General features: G+C 48.1%; 1 protein-coding gene across 2 annotated transcripts in view; it reads left to right on the top strand.

The window, feature by feature from the left end:
* LOC116970117 (NACHT, LRR and PYD domains-containing protein 3-like) overlaps window positions 1-23,419 on the top strand; it is a 46,339-nt gene that overhangs the window by 14,663 nt on the left and 8,257 nt on the right. The gene's annotated exons all lie outside the window — the stretch shown is intronic.

The following is a 23,419-nucleotide window of genomic DNA, read 5'->3' as shown; positions in this document are numbered from 1 at the left end:
TGATGACATCAGCAGCATTGTTCAAACCAAAGATCTTAGAGCAGAGCAAGATGGTTTACTCTCACGCAAACGTGTAGTCCGTTCATGGGCAGATTCATGGGTCATTATAGGACCCATTTTAGCAACCAGCCCCGCCAAACTTGCTCCGCCATCTTGCTTCCGGCCAAAGATCGGATCTTTGTTTCCGCAGCGGGGAGAGGGAGTGTGCGGCCCGGGGAGAGGGGCGAGGGAGTGTGCGGCCCGGGGAGAGGGGAGAGGGAGTGTGCGGCCTGTGGAGAGGGAGTGTGCGGCCCGGGCAGCGGGGAGAGGGAGTGTGCGGCCCGGGGCAGCGGGGAGAGAGAGTGTGCGGCCTGGGGTAGCGGGGAGAGGGAGTGTGCGGCCCGGGGTAGCGGGGAGAGGGACTGTGCGGCGCGGGGTAGCGGGGAGAGGGAGTGTGCGGCCCGGGGCAGTGCCGCGGGGGGGGGGGGGGGGGGAGAGGAGGAGGAGAGTTGAGGGGTGGGATAAGGCCTAGTGTGTGTGAAGTTGCGGGGAGGTTTACAATGTTTCTTATTTAATGTCCCTTGTCTAGTCTGAAATAAAGTTCATCATTGGATCAGAAGAAATATAACTGTGTGTGTTATATGATTATATACATTTATATCACATTCATGTATGTGTGTTTATAAACATTTTATTCATTAACAAGAATTAACAGAATTATGAACTAACAGAATTATAAATCTAACCCTATATCACACACACAAACTTCCCCCGCAATGTCAATTACCCTGCGAGTCGGGTCGGGTCGGGTAGGTTCCGGTTACTACAAAATCAACTCAAACACTGCTTGTGAGTCATTTAAAAATAAATTATTTTTAAAACATTAAAAAAGACAATTACCAGAGTCAAAATTTATTCTTGACAAGACGTATGAACTAACAGAATTATGAATCTAACCCTATATCACACACACAAACTGTTGCCCCGCAACATTGATTACACTGCGAGTCGGGTCGGGTCAGGTATGCTCCGGTTACTAAAATGGGCGGGGAAGAATGCCCAGGATCCCCTCCGTAGCGTACTACACGTCAGGCCATTGTATTTCGCAGGAGTGGCCTATCTTGCTCTGCTCTAAGATCTTTGGTTCAAACTGTTCATTTACACCGCAATGTCTGTTACTGCTTTATCATTTGTAAATCACATGTAAATAGTTTATTACAGTAATAATTATTGTGAGTCAGTGGATGTCTGGCCTACTAATATTTGCATAACTCAATAAACACATGGCAATTCCAGACTCCCGAGAGTCAGAGTGATACAGTCTGTAAACAGGACCTTCGGCCCAACTTGCCCACACCGACCAACGTGTCCCATCTACACTAGTCCCACCTTCCCGCGTTTGCCACATATCCCTCCAAACTGACCACCGGCCTCGTGTGTGTGTGTGTGTGGGAGGGGGGGGGGATGCCCCGTCCTCACCCAGTGTCCCGTATGCGTATTCGCAGCCGATATATGTGTATCTAGCCTTCGCCGCCCCTTGGCCGCGGGGGTCGCCAGACGTCTCACCTGGCCGACAAGGGGGTCTGGCGCCGGCACGGTGTCTGGAGTCGAGAGTGTGGCCGGCATCGTGGATCCCAGTCTGGGATAGAGGGGAGAGGCGGTCGGGAGCGCCCGGGGGAGGTTGTGGATCGTTCCCGATCTGTAGGGCAGGTATCTGGGTGACCGGGGCTCCGGTTCTGGGACACGGGTGGGCAGGATGCTCCGTATCTGAAGGACAGCGGTCTGGGACAATGTCCGGGGTAGCGATAACGGCGAAGCTGCGAGTGACTGTGAACGGGTCGCCCAAGCTTCAACGTGAAGCAATCATGTACAATAAACATTTAAACACCAAACAGTGGCCTCGCCTCGCCAGGCGTATTTTTTTTTTCAATTGGCTTTCGCAACGTGGGACCTGCAGCCAGTCCCGGGGCAGGTGAGCTGACCTGGGAACTACAGCCAGTCCCAGGGCAGGCACGCTGACCTGGGAACTACAGCCAGTCCCGCGGCAGGTGAGCTGACCTGGGAACTACAGCCAGTCCCGGGGCTGCTAGATTCTAGGAGCTGGTGGCCTCCAACTGGAATCGACCTTGAGGGCGCCGGTCGCAGAGACTGTGGCCTTACCATCACGGAGTTGGCTGACTTCGGAGGCTGCGGTGACTGTGGTTGCGGCTGCGACTCGACTTCGGAGGCTTCTGTTTTGCTGCAACATGTTTCACAAAACATGGGAGGCGATTGTCCCCCACCTCTCAAAACATGGGGGGGGGGGAGGGGGGACAGAAAGGTCTCCCCGTCCCTTCCAGGATTTCCCTCCCATGCGCTTTGTGCGATCGGTGAGGGGAGAAGGGGGAGGGAGAGCGAGAGAGATATAACGAACAAGAGATAGAGGACGAGAGAGAACAAGAGGGAGAGAGAGTGAACGAGAGAGTGAGAGGGGGCGTGGCAGAGAGAGAAACGAGAAGTGGGGTGGTGGGAGAGAAGAAGGTGAGGGGAGGAGAGAGAGGGTGGTAGAGTGGGAGAGATAGTGTTAGGGAGAAGACGAGAGAGAGATAAAGAGAAATGGTGGAGAGAGAAGGAGGGCGGGGTTAGAGAAGTGAGAGAAGGAGGGAAGGAGAGGGGATAGAGAGAGAGAGAGGCGAGGAAATATAAAGATAAATGAGTGGAGGAAGAGAAAGAAAGGGAGGAGACGGTAAAGATAGACACATTCTTGATTAGTGTGTGTGTCAGGGGTTATGCGGTCAAGGCAGGAGAATGGGTTAGGAGGGAGAGATAGATCAGCCATGATTGAATGGCGGATAAGACTTGATGGGCCGAATGGCCTAATTCTGCTTCTATCATTGATGACCTTATAATGGATTTTTCAATATTCACATAATCAACAACATTGTTTCTACAAGAAAGCAGCAGCATTTTAAAATTCTCTGTCTCGTTGCGTTTTACCCCGAGTTTATCAACTCTACGATATCTTACAGCTTAGATGGGATTGTTGTATTTGTCCGGTGTGAACGCCTGCCCTCCCTCCTGGAGAGAGAGTGAAAGGGAAAGAGTGTGAAACGGAGAATTGTTTATCCCCACCCACACCGACCTTCTCCCCCTGATTGCAGCGTTTTGCATCCCCTGCCCGACCCCTTTCTGCAAACGGAGAGTTTTAACTCGATTTAAACCCCCCCGTCCCCCTCCTCCCCTCCCTGCCCCTCAAACTGAGGTGGACGATGGTGGAGACTTCTGAGAAAGAGGGCAGGAGGGAATTGAGGAAGGGCGGGAGAGGTAGAGGGAGAGAGAGGGAGAGGGAGAGAGAGGGAAGGGGAGAGAGAGAGAGAGTTAGTACTGTGGGCAGAGTGGGGGAGAAGGAGAAGAGGGAGAAGGAGGAGATGGAGAGGGTGGGGAAGAGGGAGGGATAGGAGGAGAGAGAGGAAGAAATTGTGTTGGAAGGAACTGCAGATGCTGGTTTAAACTGAAGATAGACATAAAGTACTGGAGTAACTCAGTGGGTCAGGCAGCATCTCTCTAGAGAAGGAATGGGTGACGTTTCGGGTCTAGACCCTTATTCAGAGAACTAGTATTGTGAGAGAGAGGGGAGGGAGAGACGAAGAGAGGGAGGGAAATAGGGAGGGGTGAGTTAGTATTGTCTTCGAGAGAGAGTGGAGGGAGAGGGCGAGAGAGAGAGAGGGAGAGGAAGAGAGGGTTAGTGGGAGAGATGGGGGAGAGTGAGAGAGCGAGGGGAGAGGGAGGGGGACAGAGGGGTGGATTTTGCGAAGGATCTCAAATCCTAAACGTGGGCAGTTGGGACTAGTGTAGATGGGGCTTGTTGGCCAGTATGGGCATGTTGGGCTGAAGGGCCTGTTTCCACGCTCTACGACTCCACTACTAGCTGGGTTTTATGGACAGGAATTATCGCGTTTGCTCACTGCATTTCATCAAAACTAAGGCATTATTGATGTTTTGATGAAATGCAGTGAGCAAACGCGATAATTCCCGATATTTTCAATCTTTATATCTGCACGGCCAACAACTTCCGCTGTTGTTGCCCCTTATAACCATATTACAATTACAGCACGGAAACAGGCCATCTCGACCCTTCTAGTCCGTGCCGAATACGTATTCTCCCCTAGTCCCATATACCTGCGCTCAGACCATAACCCTCCATTCCCTTCCCGTCCATATAACTATCCAATTTATTTTTAAATGATAAAAACGAACCTGCCTCCACCAGCTTCACTGGAAACTCATTCCACACAGCCACCACTCTCTGAGTAAAGAAGCTCCCCCTCATGTTACCCCTAAACTTCAGTCCCTTAATTCTCAAGTCATGTCCCCATGTTTGAAACTTCCCTACTCTCAGTGGTAAAAGCGTATCCACGTCAACTCTGTCTATCCCTCTCATCATTTTAAAGACCTCTATCAAGTCCCCCCTTAACCTTCTGCGCTCCAAAGAATAAAGCCCTAACTTGTTCAACCTTTCTCTATAACTTAGTTGCTGAAACCCAGGCAACATTCTAGTAAATCTCCTCTGTACGATCTCTATTTTGTTGACATCCTTCCTATAATTAATCGACCAAAATTGTACACCATACTCCGGAATTGGCCTCACCAATGCCTTGTACAATTTTAACATTACATCCCAACTTCTATACTCAATGCTCTGATTTATAAAGGCCAGCACACCAAAAGCTTTCTTTACCACCCTATCTACATGAGATTCCACTTTCAGGGAACTGTGCACAGTTATTCCCAGATCCATCTGTTAGATTAGATTAGATTAGATTTTTACTTTATTAATCTCCTTATTCAGGGAAAATTCAGATGTCCTTGCAGCACACTAATAAAAATACAACATAGCATTCAAGAAGTTCAATACCGAAACACAAAAACACCCCCCCCCCCACAGTGGTTCCCACTGTGGGGGAAGGCACAAAGTCCAGTCCCCATCCTCTTGTCCACCCAGAGTCGGGCCTATTGAGGCCTCCACAGTCGCCGCCACGGCGCCCGATGTTCTCGCCGGGTGATGGTGATCCGGCGTCGGGGAGAACCCCCAGCGGCTTGGGGTGCCAGGAACGGCCGCCTTCCCACCGGAGACCGCAGCTTGCAAGCCAACAGACCGCGCCGGACGGAGCTCCACACACTGGCGATATCGGCGAGAGATCCCTGGTTCCGGGATTTAAAGTTCAGCGCCGCAGCTGGCCGCTCCACAGAACCGCGGCTCCACAATGTTCTCATCGGCGGTCCCAGCATAGTGGAGTTCCAGCGCGGCGACCCAAGAAAGGCATCGCCCACTCCGCGACAGCGCTCCAGCACTGCGCCGCCGCCGCCGCCAAAGCCGAGGTTCTGGCCAGGTCCCCTCAGGGAAACGTCGTTCCAGGACCACCTGGTAGGCCGCGAGGACAGGTCGAAGACGCTGCTCGGAGGAAGGCAACCCCTCCGACCAGGTAGGGACTTGAAAAGCAGTTTCCCCCTCCCCCTTCACCACCCCCCACACATAAAAAGATTAGACCCCCTGACTACACACTTTAACGTACTAAAAATAATAAAAAATAAGTGGAAAAAAACGGACAGCTGCAGGACAGGCAGCCGTTCAAGACAGCGCCTCCTCCGGAGGTCCTGTTCACCTGAATTCTTCAATTCCCTACCATTTACCATGTACGTCCTATTTTGATTTGTCCTGCCAAGATGTAGCACCTCACACTTATCAGCATTAAACTCCATCTGCCATATTTCAGCCCACTCTTCCAACTGGCATAAATCTCTCTGTAGACTTTGAAACACTACTTCATTATCCACAACCCCACCTATCTGTATCATCTGCATACTTACTAATCCAATTTACCACACCATCATCCAGATCATTGATGTACATGACAAACAACAGTGGACCCAACACAGATCCCTGTGGCACCCCACTCGTCACTGGCCTCCAACCTGACAAACAACCATCCACCATTACTCTCTGGCATCTCCCATTCAGCCACTGTTGAATCCATCTTGCTACTCCACCATTAATACCCAACCATTGAATCTTCTTAACCAACCTCCCATGAGGAACCTTGTCAAAGGCCTTACTGAAGTCCAGATATACAACACCCACTGCTTTACCCTCATCAATTTCCCGAGTAACATCTTCAAAACATTCAAGAAGATTAGTCAAACATGACCTTCCAGGCACAAATCCATGTTGACTGTTCCTAATCAGACCCTGTTTATCCAGATGCTTATAGATACTATCTCTAAGTATCCCTTCCATTAATTTGCCCACCACTGACGTCAAACTAACAGGTCTATAATTGCTACGTTTACTCTTAGACCACTTTTTAAACAATGGAACAACATGCGCAGTACGCCAATCCCCCGGCACTATTCCCATTTCTAATGACATTTGACATATTTCTGTCATAGCCCCTGCTATTTCTATGCTAACTTCCTTCAATGTCCTAGGGAATATCCTGTCCGGACCTGGAGACTTATCCACTTTTATATTTCATAAAAGTGTCAGTACTTCCTCTTTTTGAATCTCATAGTTTCCATAGCTACACTACTTGTTTCCCTTACCTCACATAATTCAATATCCTTCTCCTTGGTGAATACCGAAGAAAAGAAATTGTTCAATATCTCCCCCATCTCTTTTGGCTCTGCAGATAGCTGTCCACTCTGACTCTCTAATGGACCAATTGTATCCCTCGTTATCCTTTTGCTATTAATATAGCGGTAGAAACCCTTTGTATTTACTTTCACCTTACTTGCCAACGCAACCTCATATCTTCTTTTAGCTTTTCTAATTTCTTTCTTAAGATTCTTTTTACATTCTTTATACTCCTCAAGCACCTCATTTACTACATGCTGCCTATAATTATTGTAGATCTCCCTCTTTTTCCGAACCGTGTCCAATTTCCCTTGAAAACCATGGGTCTTTCCAATTTTTACTATTTCCTTTCAACCGAACAGGGACATAAAGATTCTGTACTCTTAAAATTTCACCTTTAAATGCACTCCATTTCTCTTCCACATCTTTCCCATAAAACAAACTGTCCCAATTTACTCCTTTTAAATCCTTTCGCATCTCCTCAAAGTTAGCCTTTCTCCAATCAAAAATCTCAACCCTAGGTCCAGTTCTGACCCTCTCCATAATTATATTGAAACTAATGGTATTGTTCTCACTGGTCCCGAACTGTTCCCCAACGCATACCTCTGCCACCTGACCCGTCTCATTTCCTAACAGGAGGTCCAGCACCGCCCCTTCTCTAGTAGGTACTTCTATGTATTGCTGCAAAAAAACTATCCTGCACACATTTTACAAACTCCAACCCATCCAGCCCATTTATAGAGTGTGTTTCCCAGTCTATGTGTGGAAATTTGAAATCTCCCACAATCACCACCTTGTGCTTACTACTAATATCTGCAAACTCCTTACATATTTGCTCTTCCAATTCTCGCTCCCCATTTGGCGGTCTATAATACACCCCTATAAGTGTTGCTACCCCTTTCCCATTTCTCAGTTCCACCCAAATAGCCTCCCTAGACGAGCCCTCTAATCTATCCTGCCAAAGCACTGCTGTAATGCAACACCTCCACCTCTTGCCCCTCCAATTCTATCAGACCTGAAGCAACGAAATCCTGGAATATTTAGTTTCCAATCACAGCCCTCCTGCAACCATGTTTCACTGATCGCCACAACATCATACTTCCAGGTGTCAATCCAGGCTCTAAGTTCATCCACCTTTCTTACAATGCTCCTAGCATTAAAATATACACATTTACGAAACCCAACCTCTCTTATTCTCTGTTTATTGTCTTTTTCTTCTCTCTCCCCTACATTTTGGGTCAGATTGCTACCATTATCTACCCCCTGCCTCAAACATTGACTGCTAGCTTTCCCAATTTGAGTCCCTCCCCCCAACCATACTAGTTTAAAGTCTCCCCAGTAGCCTTTGCAAATCTCCCCGCCAGGATATTGGTCCCCATCGAGTTCAAGTGCAACCCGTCCTTTCTGTACAGGTCGCACCTTCCCCAAAAGAGGTCCCAATGATCCAGAAACTTGAATCCATACCCACTGCACCAGTCCCTCATCCACTCATTTATCTTCACCTCGCTCCATTCCTACTCTCACTGTCGCGTGGCACAGGAAGTAATCCTGAGATTGTTACCTTTGCAGTCCTTCTCCTTAACTCTCTACCTAACTCCCTAAATTCTTCTTTCGGGACCTCTTCTCTTTGTTTGCCTATGTCGTTGGTACCTATATGTACCACGACCCCAGGCTCCTCTCCCTCCCATTTCAAGATTTATTGGACCCTTCAGCTCTCTCTTCGCTTTACCTTCGTTTTTCTTAAACTTTGGAACTCTAAAGTAGGATAGCTGTGTCTCATGGTCACCCCGACTGGCACAGTTATTTACAGCGCAAAAACGAACCGTTTTCGCGGTTTTGAACAGGTTTGAAAGTACGCGTTTCTAGCATCAATAACATGTACCGGAGGTGACGTATGTACCCCAGTTGGATTTTGCGGCTCCGTGCGTGAAGACCTGTGACCCAGTGACCTTTCGTGAAATCACCCTATAAGGAACAAGATGCTAATTTCCGAATATGAAAATGGCCATAACATTTTTAATACTGAAGATATGAAAGTGAATTAGGTGTCAAATTAAAACTTTTATTTATGCTTTATCTGATGGGATAAATTGAAGACTTGATTATTAAAATATCAACATTTTGTAACATTGCTACATTTCCCAGGTCGTCCTGATCCAACAAGTGTAATCACTTTCACCTTCATCTTTGTCACCGACTACACCATGTGGCAGCGGCGGCGGCAGCCTCGGCCCTCGCTTTCCCTTCTCCCGCATGACAGAGCCGAGTGGAGCCGCCACCGGGGCTGAGAGGCCGCGGCTGCCGCCCGGAGTCCCCCCTCCACCCCCCCCTCCACGGCCCCAGCATCACCGACACCGCCACCCATCGACCATCGGCCGTCAACTCCCCGATACTCCCCCACCGGCGCCGATGTCGACGATCCCCGGCCGCTGCTGCCCGTCCGTCCGTCCGCTCGGCCCAGCATCGGGGTGGAGGAGCCTCGGCCGCTCGTCAGTCGGTGGTCGGTCGGTGTCGCCACCGATTCCCCGGCAGTTTCCAGTCTCCGCCGAGGGAGGGATTGCGCGGCCCCGGCGCCGGTGGGTGGAGCCGGTCCCAACCTGCAGCGGTGGGTGGGTGGGGCGAGGCCCGTCCTTGCCTCAGCCGCCCGCCCGCCGACAAAGTGTCCGCCGCCGCCTCCTGCCCACACACACTAGAGGAGCTCCTCTACTATCTTTGCTCTCAACCAAGCGTGAGGGACGGGTTTTGCTGCCCAAACACGTGTCCAGAGGCACTGGTGCAACATTGCAACTGAGGCAGGTGTGTGTGTGTGTGTGTGTGTGTGTGTGTGTGTGTGTGTGTGTGTGTGTGTGTGTGTGTGTGTGTGTGTGTGTGTGTGTGTGTGTGTGTGTGTGTGTGTGTGTGTGTGAGTGTGTGTGTCTGTGTGTGTGTGTGTGTGTGTGTGTGTGTGTGTGTGTGTGTGTGTGTGTGTGTGTCCCACAGTGCGCGCGTGTGTGTGTGTGTGTCCCACAGTGCGCGTGTGTGTGTGTCCCACAGTGCGCGTGTGTGTGTGTCCCACAGTGCGCGCGTGTGTGTATGTGTGTCCCACAGGTAGTAACATCAACAGAGGGACCTGTGTCACTGACCGATTCGTACGGTCCAGAGACACCTCCACCAACAGTTATATCCTGACCATCGACAGGCTAGAGCCCAGAGACGCCGCCGTCTGTTACTGTGCTGTGAGGGCAACAGGTGCGGTTTATTTCTTCGGCGGGGGGACCATCCTGGATATAAAGAGTAAGTGTCCCTCGTTCAGTTTCCATCAATTCCTATAACGGATAGGCTGCACCGGATACATCCCCAGTCCGGGAACGCCGGTCTGGCGAGAAATCGTTCTGTCTCAGCTCGGCGCGGGAGGCCATTCTGCCCATAGCGTCAGCTCCATCCGTCAGCTTCAAGCACCGTTTGTGCGCGGTGCACTCCAGGATGTGCATTTATTCTAGCGGCAATTTGCATACAGACTACTAACCTAGAAACCCGCACTTATTTAGGATGTTCGTGGAAACAAGTCGCAGTTTTCAAAAATGAAAGTTGTCAATGCGGGTATACAAGCAGGCGAGTCTGCAGACATTGTGAGCGTGAGTAAGTGTGCAGCGGGCGGGTCAAACCGACAGTGTAGCACGTACGGACGGATGGGTGCGGCCTCGGGGTGTAATCCTGTCAGTCGGTTGCTCGTCTCTCCACTGCTCACGCGACCGTGCTGCATCCCGCCGATCCCCTTGCCTCACTGCGCCGGGAGTGTTGGATATCCCCGGAGCCTCTCCCGTACCTGGACTTCCCAAAACGCCATCCCGCTACCAACACATTAAAGTGGGTCGGCACAGTAGGGCAACGGTAGAGATTCCGCCTCGCAGTGTAAGAAACCCTGATTCGATTCTAATCTCGGGCATTAGGTTTGCGGTTTTTTACCTGCTGCTTGTGACAGCGTGGGTTTTCTCGGCGTGGCATGGTTTCCTCCCACATCCCAAACAAATGCGGGTTTTGTACGTTAATTGGCCGCCTGTAAATTGCCGCTAGTGTGTATGGGGGTGGGCCATAGTGTGGGGAAACGTAGAACTAGAGTGAGCGGGTGATTCACGGACGGGGTCGACGTGGTAAAAAAAGTACCATTCACAAATTCACGGTCAATCGCGTTTCAGAGCTGGAAAATGGTTGAACATTGTTGAACTCTGCAATGGTGCCACCTGGTCAGGAGGACAACCCGTTGAGCGGTGGCAGGTGGGGGGACGGAGACCGATGTCAGGGTGAAGTAACACTGAGTAAGTGGGCCTGGAACGCTCAGTCTGACAGGGCAGTGGAGGTTGGAAGAAATGCGGCATCTGGGATTAATCTGGAGCAGTCTAATCGACTTGGACTTGATGAACTGATTGGCTGCATCCTGCTCTCCAAAATTCACCCACGTCCAATTCGTCGACGGTCGGTGATAATTGCTGTTGCCGAGTTGTTTCGCGTTGGGGTCAGACGGTCTCCATCAACTAACAATGCCTATTTTCCCCACACAGGTTGCAAGTCTCGGAAGCCCACGCTTCTCCTACTCCCTCCCTCCTCGGAGGAAACCGGCTCGGGCACGGCCACTCTCAGCTACCTGGTGAGCAGCTTTAAGCCGGGTTTGGTAGTTTTGCGCTGGGCTGTGGACGGCATGGAGACGGAGAGCGGGGTGACGACAGGCGCCGTGTCCCCGGACGCCGGACAGACGTACAGGCTGAGCAGTTACCTGCGGGTCCCCGCCGCCGCCAGGAACAAGGGCTCGAGCTATTCCTGCAGCGTGAGCCACAGCTCGCTGAGCTCGCCTCTACGCCACACTGTCTCGGCGTGAGCCTGCCCGCACTGACGCTGCGCCATCGGCAGCGCCTGTCTGTTAACTGCCCCTGTTTAACGCAGTGAGACCCTAACTGGGTCTGCGGCCGCCTTATGCAATGCAACCTGTAGCAACTTCCGCTTCTGGCAACAACCCGAATATGTCATTATCTCAGAGATCAGCGCGATGATTGTCCGCCTTGCACATCTCGAGATTCGCTATTGTCTATTTGTCCCTTGTGCCCCGTGTCCCACTCCCGCTGTGTGTATAATGGGGGTAGATGTCCCTACAGACGGCGACCGTGTTGCGATTGGATCTAGTGTAACACAGCTCTCATTAAAGAACAAAAACGCGATGTGTCTCCAGTGGTCTGGTGTTACTCGGGTCCTCACAATACATTGAGGGCACTGGTGCGCATAATGTGGGGTTCAGAAGCAGCCTTATATTTTACTTTTATGTACCTACGTTAATATTTTGCATTTTTCATTCGTTTTTTCTTTTTCTCTATATCACTCTCTATATCTATCGTTTCTCCTTCTCCTCACTCAGTTTGAAACAGGGTCTCGACCCGAAACGTCACCTAATTATTTTCTCCAGAGATGTTGTCCGACGCGCGTAGTTAGTCTAGCCTGTTGCAACCCATATAACCATACATCAATTACAGCACAGAAACAGGCCATCTCGGCCATTCTGATCCGTGCCGAACACTTAATCTCACCTAGTCCCATCTACTTGCACTCAGACCATAACCCTCAATTCCTCTCCCGTCCATATACCTATCCAATTTAATTTTAAGTGATAAAGTCGAACCTGCATCCACCACCTCCACTGGAAGCTCATTCCACACAGCTACCACTCTCTGAGTAAAGATGTTACCCCTCATGTTACCTCTAAACTTCTGTCCCTTAATTCTCAAATCATGTCCTCTTGTTTGAATCCTCACTACTCTCAATGGAAAAAGCTTATCCACGTCAACTCTGTCTCTCCCTGTCATAATTTTAAAGACCTCTATCGTCCCCCCTGAACCTTCTGCGCACCAAAGAATAAAGGCCTAACTTGTTCAACCTTTCTCTATAATTTAGCTGCTGAAACCCAGGTAACATTATAGTAAATCTCCTCTGTACACTCTCTATTTTGTTGATATCCTTCCTATAATTTGACGACCAAAAGTGTACACCATACTCCACAATTGGCCTCACCAATGCCTTGTACAATTTTAACATTACATCCCAACTTCTATACTCAATGCTCTTATTTATAAAGGCCAGCACACCAAAAGCTTATTTTACCACCCTATCTACATGATATTGCGCAGTTATTCCTAGACCCCTCTGTTCCACTGCATTCCTCAATTCGCTACCATTTACTCTGTACGTCCTATTTTGATTTGTCCTGCCAAGATGTAGCACCTCACACTTATCAGCATTAAACTTCATCTGCCATCTTTCAGCCCACTCTTCCAAAATCCAACAAGTTTATCCTGCTCTCCATTTTTCCATCCCTTTGTATCCTTCCCTTCACCCCTACTAGTCGGAGCCAGATCCACAATCTCACCGCTATTTGCTCAATTTCGCACTTTCAGATCGGAAGTATACTTTTCAAGTCAACTTTCTGCTATTCTCGGCGTTCCCTGCATCAAGGTGTGTTGGTTTTATCTGAATCCAACTACACAATACGTTCCAAGTTTCAACAGGTCTTAGTCCTATCACTTTTAACACTCACGAATAATTCAGTAGCTTTCCACACAAAACATGGTTAGGTGAAATTAAAGCCAGTGGGATTGGGAGAAGCCTTTTCATTGGGGTTGAGGATTACTGAGAAAGTGGAAGCTGGTGATTGGGTGTAAAGAATAAGGATAGCAGAAAGCCTAAGGCAGCACGCCGATCTTGTATGTGCCGTAAGTCTCGCTGAATGATTAGATGGGTATAAATTAAAACATGGAGATGGTCTTGTGGGTTAAATAGGGGATTGCAACCGGACAGAGAGCGTATTTAACCTGGATCAGGCATCGAATAATAGAGAGGTACACCACGGAAACAGGCCCTTCAACTTACCTTGTCCATGCGAAACATGGTGGCATGCCGGGCTGATCACATTTGCCGACATTTGGTCCATAGTCCTCTCGAATATCTGTTCAAATGTGCAAAATGTTGGGGAGTACGCAGTAATCCGGGGTACATCCGTTTCCCCATATAAATAAGAGCGCAGTTCTGGCATGGGGAAGTCTGAATGAACTTTTCCCAACCCATTGCACAGAATGTCGGTGATATGGAGGCATGCGCGTATTTGGCGTTGGGAAATGGCGGTAATGCGGTGATGGTGTGAGATTATGACGAGAGTTTAGGTAATGGACATCTCCCAAGTTACTCATATGATCAGTGATCTGCCTCTCACAATATACGTGCCTCCTGGAACGTTAGAGCATACAAAACTAACCCCGGCTAGAAAATGCGAATGAAGCGACAGGTAGACTATAGTACGCCCTCGGCTGGTTACTTGCAGGTATTAAGAGATAATATTTTTTATGTCCTTTTAATATTCGTTGAATTAGGTCATTCAAATGCGTTCGAACATATTGAAAATCAAGAAAGAAATTTAAAAAATAATGAACTGAAAGTACAAACAATTCGAAAATCAATTTGCGAAAACTTACATAAATTATGAAACTTCCTAAACGACTGTACATACTTTGAACATTAGAGTTAACATGGTAATCGGGGATTTTGAAACGCGTCTGAAGAAGGGTCGTTCTAAAGAAGGAACCGATTCGTGTTCTCCAGACATGCTGCCTGAGCCACTGAGTTACTCCAGCACTTCCCGTCCTTTTATTTTTTTAAATACATTGGAAATACATATTTTCATAACTCATAAGAAAATTTAAATGACCATTACTGCCTGACGCTTGTTTAGACGTGTGCAATTATTCAAAGCAAGAGCGACTTGCACATTTTCCTAACAAACAATTGTCCGACGGGTTCACAAAGTTAGTGTTTGTCATTTATTCCACTTTCCCATGTTCTGGTTACTGGGACCCAGTATAATATAGCCAGATTTATTGATGATACAAAGCTATATACCTTACCAAAAGCCCAGATAGTTGGATTAATTGATAAGACAAGACAGCGATCATTGTGAGGTTAAAATAATGATCAAATTATTATTTCACTGGAGTGGGATAAGACAATGTAGTGCAAAGAGATCTGCGGCGCAAAGTGTGAAGGATGGAGATAGTGTAAATGGAAGTACATAGGGACGTGAATGGCCTGTTGGCCTCCATTGCAAATTATATAGAGTACAAAGGGGAGGAATATTCAATGCAAATGTGCAAGACTCTTGTTGCGTAGTGTTTAAGAACGAACTGCAGATGCTGGAAAAACGAAGGTACACAAAAATGCTGGAGAAGCTAAGCGGGTGCAGCAGCATCTATGGAGCGAAGGAAATAGGTAACGTTTCGTGGCCGAAACACTTGTTCAGACGTTGCGTAATGCCTGGAGTTTTGGCCTCAAAATGTATGGGTATATTCACTAGGTTGACTCTTGGGTTGATGGGGATGACGTAGGTATAGCGGTTGACCAGGGTGGGACTACGCATGCTTTCTGTTAACTGAATCTATGATGTGCCACACTCACATGTTCTCAGGCCTTAGCCTACACACTACGGATTAATATTTTGCTGTGTCCGTATAAACGATGACGGAATTCTGGAACTAGTTACCTCACCAACCGGTCTTTTCGTTATACTCCGCACGTACTCACGCACACATGCACATCCCTACAAGGAACAAATCGGGAAAAATGTAAACAATCTGAGAGCGGATTGTGCTGCAGATGGTGAATACCAGCGACCAGTTGTGATGATTAAGGTGACCTTGAGATTTTAAAGGCGCCCGAAAATAAAATGTATTATTATTATTATTATTATGATAGATTGTTAGACGAGAGGGAAAGGAACTGAAGGGGATGGGGGTAGGGAGAAGGGGAGGGGTGAGAAAAGGCTGCCGTGGATCGGAAATGCTGACGGGAGCAAAAGAGCCGGAGGCACGTCTGCCTTCCAGAGCTTTGCCTTCCATGGTAGGAGTTTTCTGAGTTCTTTCCAGCTTTGGGACAATTAAATAGAGAGGTCCAGTACCTCGTGCTAATGTAGGTAAGAATAGGGAGATAGGTGAAATAAATGTGTGGCAGAGGAGTTGGTGCAGGGGGCAGATATTTAAATATCTGGACCATTGTGATCTCCTCTGGGGCAGGGGTGGGTGACCTGTACAAAATGAACGGGTTGCACCATACTTGGGCGGGTACCTTCACCCAGGCGGGCAGGTTTGCTAATGCTACCAGGGGCGGGTTAAACTAGATTGGCTGGGGGTGGGGGGGTGGGGGGGGGGGGGGGGGTGTGGGGGGGGGGGGGTGAACTCATATAGGACAGAGAATGGTGAGAAGTTAGAAGTTGGTATGGAGGGTGGTGAGAGAAAGTTAGTGGACAGAATAGGCAGGTGAAGGGCGTAGAGCGAGAAAGGAGGGTTGGATCAAACTGCGCGTGAGGACTGAGTGCGTAAACACAAAAGTACACAAGAATTCATCACCGGGTTGTGAGTGGCCCTGTTAAGGTATGACTTTACCATGAATACATCATAATTTACTGATCGTTTCACTAATTGGACACACTTGCCTGTATAGGAAGATTAAAACCATAAACACTCACGAATAATTCAGTAAGTTTACACACACAACATCGTTAGGTCATTCCTTGACCTCACTATCCCCATCGCAGGTGATAGACTTCTGACAGACATTCACTATAAACCTACTGACTCCCATGGCTATCTGGACTACACTTCTTCCGACGCTGCTTCCTTTAAGGACTCCATCCCCTACTCCCAATTCCTCCGCCTACGCCGCATCAGCTCCCACTGCTCCCTCCCAATTCCCCCACACCCCATCTCCCCCTAGCCCAACCCCCTACAAAGAAAATTGCGATTAAAATAAAATGAAAACTTTCCCCTATCCCATCCCCTCACTCACGATTGTTTTATGTAAATGAGATTCGGGATCACATTGTGACGTAATTGTGAATGAAAACGGAAGAATTTCCATAAAACGGGATCTCACGCGCACGCATACATACAAACAAACAAGATGAGCTTTTAGTAATATATAGACTTGCCGGTGTCTCTCAGCCAACTTCCGTCTCATACCATGATGGTTACCTTTCTTTATTTCAGGACCCTCGTCTCTGAATTAACTGTGTCGCTGTCCATAGCAAAAGGATTTGAGACTCATAGCAAAATGATTTGAATATAGGAGTAGGGAGGTGCTACTGCAGTTGTACAGGGTCTTGATGAGACCACACCTGGCGTATTGCGTACAGTTTTGGTCTCATAATCTGAGGAAAGACATTCTTGCCAAAGAGAGAGTACACAGAAGGTTCACCAAACTGATTCCTGGGATATCAGGTCTTTCATATGAAGGAAGACTGGATAGACTCGGCTTGAACTCGCTATAATTAAAAGATTGAGGGGGAATCTTATAGAAACGTACACAATTCTTAAGGGTTTGGACAGGCTAGATGCAGGAAGGTTGTTCCCGATGTTGGGGAAGTCCAGGACAAGTGGTCACAGTTTAAAGATAAGGGGAACATCTTTTAGGACCGAGATGAGGAAAACATTTTTCACACAGAGAGTGGTGAATCTCTGGAATTCTCTGCCACAGAAGCTAGTTGAGGCCAGTTCATTGGCTATATTTAAGAGGGAGTTAGAAGTGGCGCTTGTGGCTAAATGGATCAGGGGGTATGGAGAGACGACTGGTACAGGATTATGAGTTGGATGATCATCCATGATCATATTGAATGGCGGTGCTGGCTCGAAGGGCCGAATGGCCTACTCCTGCGCCTATTTTCTATGTTTCTATGTTGCCATCTTAATGCATAAATCTCAATATTGTGATCACTGTTGCTCAAGGGGATTTGCACAACAAGATTGCTAACTAACCCTTCCTCATTTTACAATAGCTATACTATGATGACCTTCCATGTCATTGGTTCATCTACATACTGGCTTGTACACTCCGGGAAATCTCCCACCTCAGCGTTGTTCCTAAATTGGTTTCCACATTCTATACGTAGATTATAGTCAACCGTAATAACAGCTGTACCTTTGCTACAGGCATCCCTAATTTCCAGTTTGATGCTAATCCCCAACCTCACTACTGCTGTTTGGTTGTTGGTGGTCTACACATAACCCCAACAAGCATTCTCTGCTCTTGGCTATTTTGAAGTTTTACCCATACAGATTCAACAGCATCCAAGCTAATCTCTCTCCTACGAGTGTAATAGTCTCTTCTTTAACCAGCAATGCATCCACACATCCTCTTAATTTCGGTCTATCATTCCTGAAGTCACTGCCTGAATTACCTTATCTGGCAGCTTGTTCCTTATAGCCCCCACCCTTTGTGTGAAAAAAATCATCCCTCAGATTACTGTAAAATGTTTTCCACTTCACCTTAAACCAATGCCCTCTGGTCTTCGATTCACCTTCTCTGGACAGGGGTTTATGTGCATCTACCCGATCCATTCCTCTCCTGTATTAAATTCCACCCACCACTCCTCAACCCATCTGGCCAATCGATCAAAATCCCGCTGCAAACCTTCTCAACCATTTTCGCCATCTGCAAAACCACCCATTGGTGTATAATCTGCAAACTTGCCGTGTATGTTCCCTTCCAAATCTTTGATGTAGATGACAAACAGTAACGGGCCCAGCATCGAACCCTGAGGCACACCGTCCTCTTCATCCTCTTCATGTGGAAGGTTTCATTGATCTAATGGCAGCTCCACGGGTAAATACCACTTGATGGAAAACCAGTAAGTCCAGACTAACATCACACGACTAAAGAGCATGTCACACGAGCATGCGACTACATGCGGCAAGCGCGACAAAACCGGAAGCCTGGGCCGCGCGGAGGTCGAGTGATCCCGTACGAGTTGACGTGAAGTTCGAGCGAAGTCCGCGGGAAGTTCGCACGTGACGTACGGCGTCGAGACGTTCCGCACGCCCGTCGAGGCGGTGGCAACGCCCGTCGAGGCGGTGCGTACGGACTCAATGCGGCTGCGGGCCGGCAGGCCGTTGCCGCTTGGAATTTTTGGACTGTGTCAGTTTTTCGGAGCGCAATGTCGGGACCAGCTCCGCAAACTCCATACGGCTCCGGCGATCGAAGTGGCACCGGCCCCGCGAGGCCCTACTGCTCAAGCGACAACGTTACGTCGCGCTTGACGCATGCAGTCGCATGCTCGTGGGACAGGCCCTTTACCAACCGAGACAGACGACGTTGGAATAAACCTGCAATCTGGAAATAATTTGCATTCTTCCTTTGTGAGGACGAGGGCTTTCGAAGAGGTGTTCAATATTACAAGAAATTCTATCTCATAGATTGAACTTAGTGATTAACAAATTAATACATCCCGACCAAACAGGTTTTATTCCAAAACGTTATTCATTTTATAATCTGAGAAGACTATTCAATATTTTATACTCCAATAGAATTCCTAATGCACATCTAGCAATTATTTCGTAAGATGCTGAAAAGGCATTTGACCAGGTAGAATGGCCATATTTATTTTCGGTGATGGAAAATTTTCAATTGGGAGAGAAGTATTGTACATGGGTTAAATTGTTATACTCTAATCCAACAGCTAGAATATTAACAAACCAAATGTTATCAATTGAATTTAATCTCTCTAGACGTTGTAGACAAGGATGTTCACTTTCCCCACCATTATTTGCTCTTGCAATCGAATCCCTAGCAGAAATCGTTAGAACCCATGCAGGAATATACGGATATAACACTAGAGAAACAAGGAATAAAATGTCCTTATATACAGATGATGTACTAATATATATTACAACGTTAGAAACTAGTATTCCAAATCTATTAAATTTAATAACTCAATTTGGTCAGTTCTCAGATATAGAATTAGTTGGAATAAAAGTGAAATCATGCCAATAACAAAACTCAATCTACATACATTACAACAATCCCCTTTTAAAATAGTCAAAGATAAATTTAAATACTTAGGTATCTATGTAACTAAGACATATACCTCTTTATTTAAACTAAATTTTACACCCTTACTGAATAAACTACACAAGAATATTCAATACTGGAACACACTTCCTATTTCAATGCTTGGTAGAATTAATGCTATAAAAATGATCTTCTTACCGCAAATACTGTACCTATTTCAATTAATCCCGATATATATCCCAAAAACTTTTTCAATATTACAAGAATGGCAATATTACACGAATGATTTCAGGAATGCGTAGGTTACCATATGTTGAGTGTTTGGCGCTCAATGGAATAAAGTCCTTGCCTGCTCCATTTCCCTTTAAAGCTCAATTCCCCGAATCATGGCGACATCCTCGTAAATCTTCTCTGTACTCTTTCCAGCTTGACACCATATTTCCTATAACACAGTGCCCAGAACTGAACACAATACTCTCAACGTGGCCTCACCAACCTCTTATGCAACTGCAACATTTCCTCACAACTTCTATATTCAATACTCTGGCTGAACAAGGCCTATGTGCCAAAAGCATTGTTGACCACCCGATCTACCTGCGACCCCATGTTCGGAGAATTATGCACCTGCAGTCCTTGATCCCTCAGCTCTACGACACCACCCGGAGTTCTGCCCTGCTCAAATTAGACTTCCCAAAATGCAACACCTCACATTTTTCGGCATTCGATCAACCATTCCTCAGCCCACTGGGTCAATCGATCAAGATCCTGCTGCAATTATCCAGAACTATCTTCACTGCCTGCAAAACCACTCACGTTTGTATAATCTGCAATTTGTGCTGAATCAGCTTGACCATAAATTGTATTTCATAGTATAATAGGGGGACTAAAACTGAACACAGTACTCTATATGCGACGTCACCAATGCCTTGTACAACTGAACAAGACCTCCCAACTTCTGTACTCAATAATCCGCGAGATGAACATCCGGAAACCTTCATGACCACCCAATCAAAGTCTTAATGTCATAAGTTCACGTGATAGGTGTAGAATCATGCCTTTTGGCCCATCGTCCACTCCGCCATTCATTTATGGCTGATCTTTCGTTTCCTTCTAATCCCATTATCCTGCCTTCTCCCCAAAACCTCTGACATCTCTACTAATCAAGAATCCGTCTATCTCTGCCTTGAAAACATCCACCGACGGTCTCCACAGCCTTCTGATGCAATGAATCCCACAGATTCACACCCTCTGAAAGAAATGTCTCCTTCTCTCCTTTCTAAAAGAACTTCCTTTAATTCTGAGGCTGTGACCTCTAGTTCTAGACTCTCCCACCAGTTGATACATCCTCTCCACATCCACTCCATTCAAGCCGTTCAACGTTCTGAGTGTTTCAATGAGATCCACCCTAATTTTTCTAAACTCTAGCGTGTACAGGTCCAGTGCCGACAAACGCTCATCATAGGTTAATCAAATATTTCCTGCAATATTTCCTGTAAACCTCCTCTGTGCCCCATGACGACACTTCTATGCAGCAGTACTATTAGTTCCCTCTGCTCTATAACATAGGGAAATACATTCTTGCCATAGAGGGAGTACAGAGAAGGTTCACCGGACTGGTTCCTGGGATGTCAGGGCTTTCATATGAAGAAAGACTGGATAGACTCGGCTTGTACTCGTTAGAATTTAGAAGATTGAGGGAGGATCTTATAGAAACTTACAACATACATAAGGGGTTGGACAGGCTAGATACAGGAAGATTGTTCCCGATGTTGGGGAAGTCCAGTACAAGGGGTCACAGTTTAAGGATAAGGGGGGAGTCTTTTAGGACCGAGATGAGAAAAAAAAATTTCACACAGAGAGTGGTGAATCACTGGAATTCTCTGCCACAGAATATTGTTGAGGCCAGTTCATTGGCTATATTTAAGAGGGAGTTAGATGTGGCCCTTGTGGTTAAGGGGATCAGGGGGTATGGAGAGAAGGCAAGTACAGGAACTGTTTTGGATAATCAGCCATGATCATATTGAATGGCGGTGCAGGTTCGAAGGGCCGAATGGCCCACTCCTGCACCTATTTTCTATGTTTCTATGTTTCTATAACACTCGCAAGAGCAATTCAATTCATTATGGAGGCCCTGCCCTGGTTAGACTTCGCAAGTGAGATATCTTGCACGTCTCTGCATTAAAATCCCAGAATATTTCACCAGGCTATTGACAAACGATCAGGATCATGCGGCAATTTTTGACAACCGTCTTCACAGCTTCCATGCAACCAGCCTAGTGTTATCTGCAAACTGACTAATCACTGCGTGATGTATAGTGATAAACAGTAATGGACCCAGCAGCGATCTCTGAGTCACAGGGCTCCAGTCGATGTTGTTATTTTCCCTGGATAAGTTCTGTTTTTAAAGGATACTAGACCAAGTGCAGACCCGTTGGGTCTGTTTCCCCAACGGCGTGTGCGGGGGGAGGGCTGAGGCATCACCCTCACATTAACCACCCCCCAACACACACAGGTGGGGGAGGGGGGGTGAGAAGAGGGGAGGGAGGGGAGAGGAGGAGGAGGAAACGGGACAGATTTGGGAGGGAAAGGAGAGCGGGGTAGGGGGTGAGAGAGGTGGATGGGTAGAGAGATGTGGGTGAGGGGGTGGGGGTGGGGAGGGAGGGGAGGAGGGAGGGAAGGGGGGAGGGGTGGGTGGAGAGAGGGGAAAGAGTGGGGAGGGAGAGTGTAGGTGGAAGGGGGGAGACAAGTGAAGTGGAAGAGAGGGAGGAGAGAGGGATGGAGAGGGGAGAGAGATGCGGGGGGTGGGATGGGGACGGAGAGGAGGAGGGAGGAGAAAGAGTGTGGAGGGAGGGGGTAGAGCGTGGAGGGAGGGGGAGAGAGGTGGGGGGAGAGGGGGGGAAGAGTGGGGAGGGATAGCGGGAGGGGGGAGAGGTGGAAGAGTGGGGAGGGTCAGAGGGGTAGGGGGAAGGGGTGGAGGTGGAGAGAGGACGGAGGGGGAAGGGAGGGTGAGAGAGAGGGGAGAGGGGGGGAAAGGGGTGCAGTGAGGGAGAGGAGTGGGTAGGGAGGGGTAGGGGTAGTGGTGGAAGAGGGACAGAAGGGTAGGGGGAAGGGGGCGGGGGGCGAGAGGGAAGGGGATAGGGTAGAGAGTGGAGGGGGGTGGGGGAGAGAGGGATGGGTGGGAGAGGGAGAGGGTGAGAGAGAGGGAAACTTAGAAACATATAAATCAGGTGCAGGAGTAGGCCATTCGGCCCTTCGAGCCTGCACCTCCAGTCAATATGATCATGGCTGATCATCCAACTCAGTATCCTGTACCTGCCTTCTCTCCTCACCCCCTGATCCCTTTAGCCACAAGGGCCACATCTAACTCCCTCTTAAATATAGCCAATGAACAGGCCTCAGCTACCTTCTGTGGCAGTGAATTCCACAGATTCACCACTCCCTGTGTGTAAAATGTTTTTCTCATCTCGGTCCTAGAAGATTTCCCCCTTATCCTTAAACTTGACCCCTTGTTCTGGACTTCCCCAACATCGGTTTCTATAAGATCGATCCTCAATCTTCTAAAATCTAGCGAGTACAAGCCGAGTCTATCCAGTCCTTCTTCATATGAAAGTCCTGACATCTCAGGAATCAGTCTGGTGAACCTTCTCTGTACTCCCTCTATGACAAGAATGTCTTTGAGCATTGGGCATTGTGACATCCCACAATGGAACGTTCACCATGGGCTGGGGCTCGAAGGGGAGGGAGGGGAGAGGAGGAGGAGGAAACGGGACAGATTTGGGAGGGAAAGGATGAGCGAGGTAGGGGGTGAGAGAGGGGGATGGGGATAGAGATGTGAGTGAGGGGGGGGGGGGGGGTGGGGAAGGAGGGGAGGAGGGAGGGAAGTGGAGAGGGGTGGGTGGAGAGAGGGGAAGGAGTGGGGAGGGAGAGTGGAGGGGAAAGGTGGGAGAGCAGTGAAGTGGAAGAGAGGGAGGAGAGAGGGATGGG

Source organism: Amblyraja radiata, unplaced genomic scaffold (genome assembly GCF_010909765.2).
Source record: "Amblyraja radiata isolate CabotCenter1 unplaced genomic scaffold, sAmbRad1.1.pri scaffold_538_ctg1, whole genome shotgun sequence".
NCBI lineage: Eukaryota > Metazoa > Chordata > Chondrichthyes > Rajiformes > Rajidae > Amblyraja > Amblyraja radiata.
This window is presented reverse-complemented; position numbering and strand designations above follow the sequence as displayed.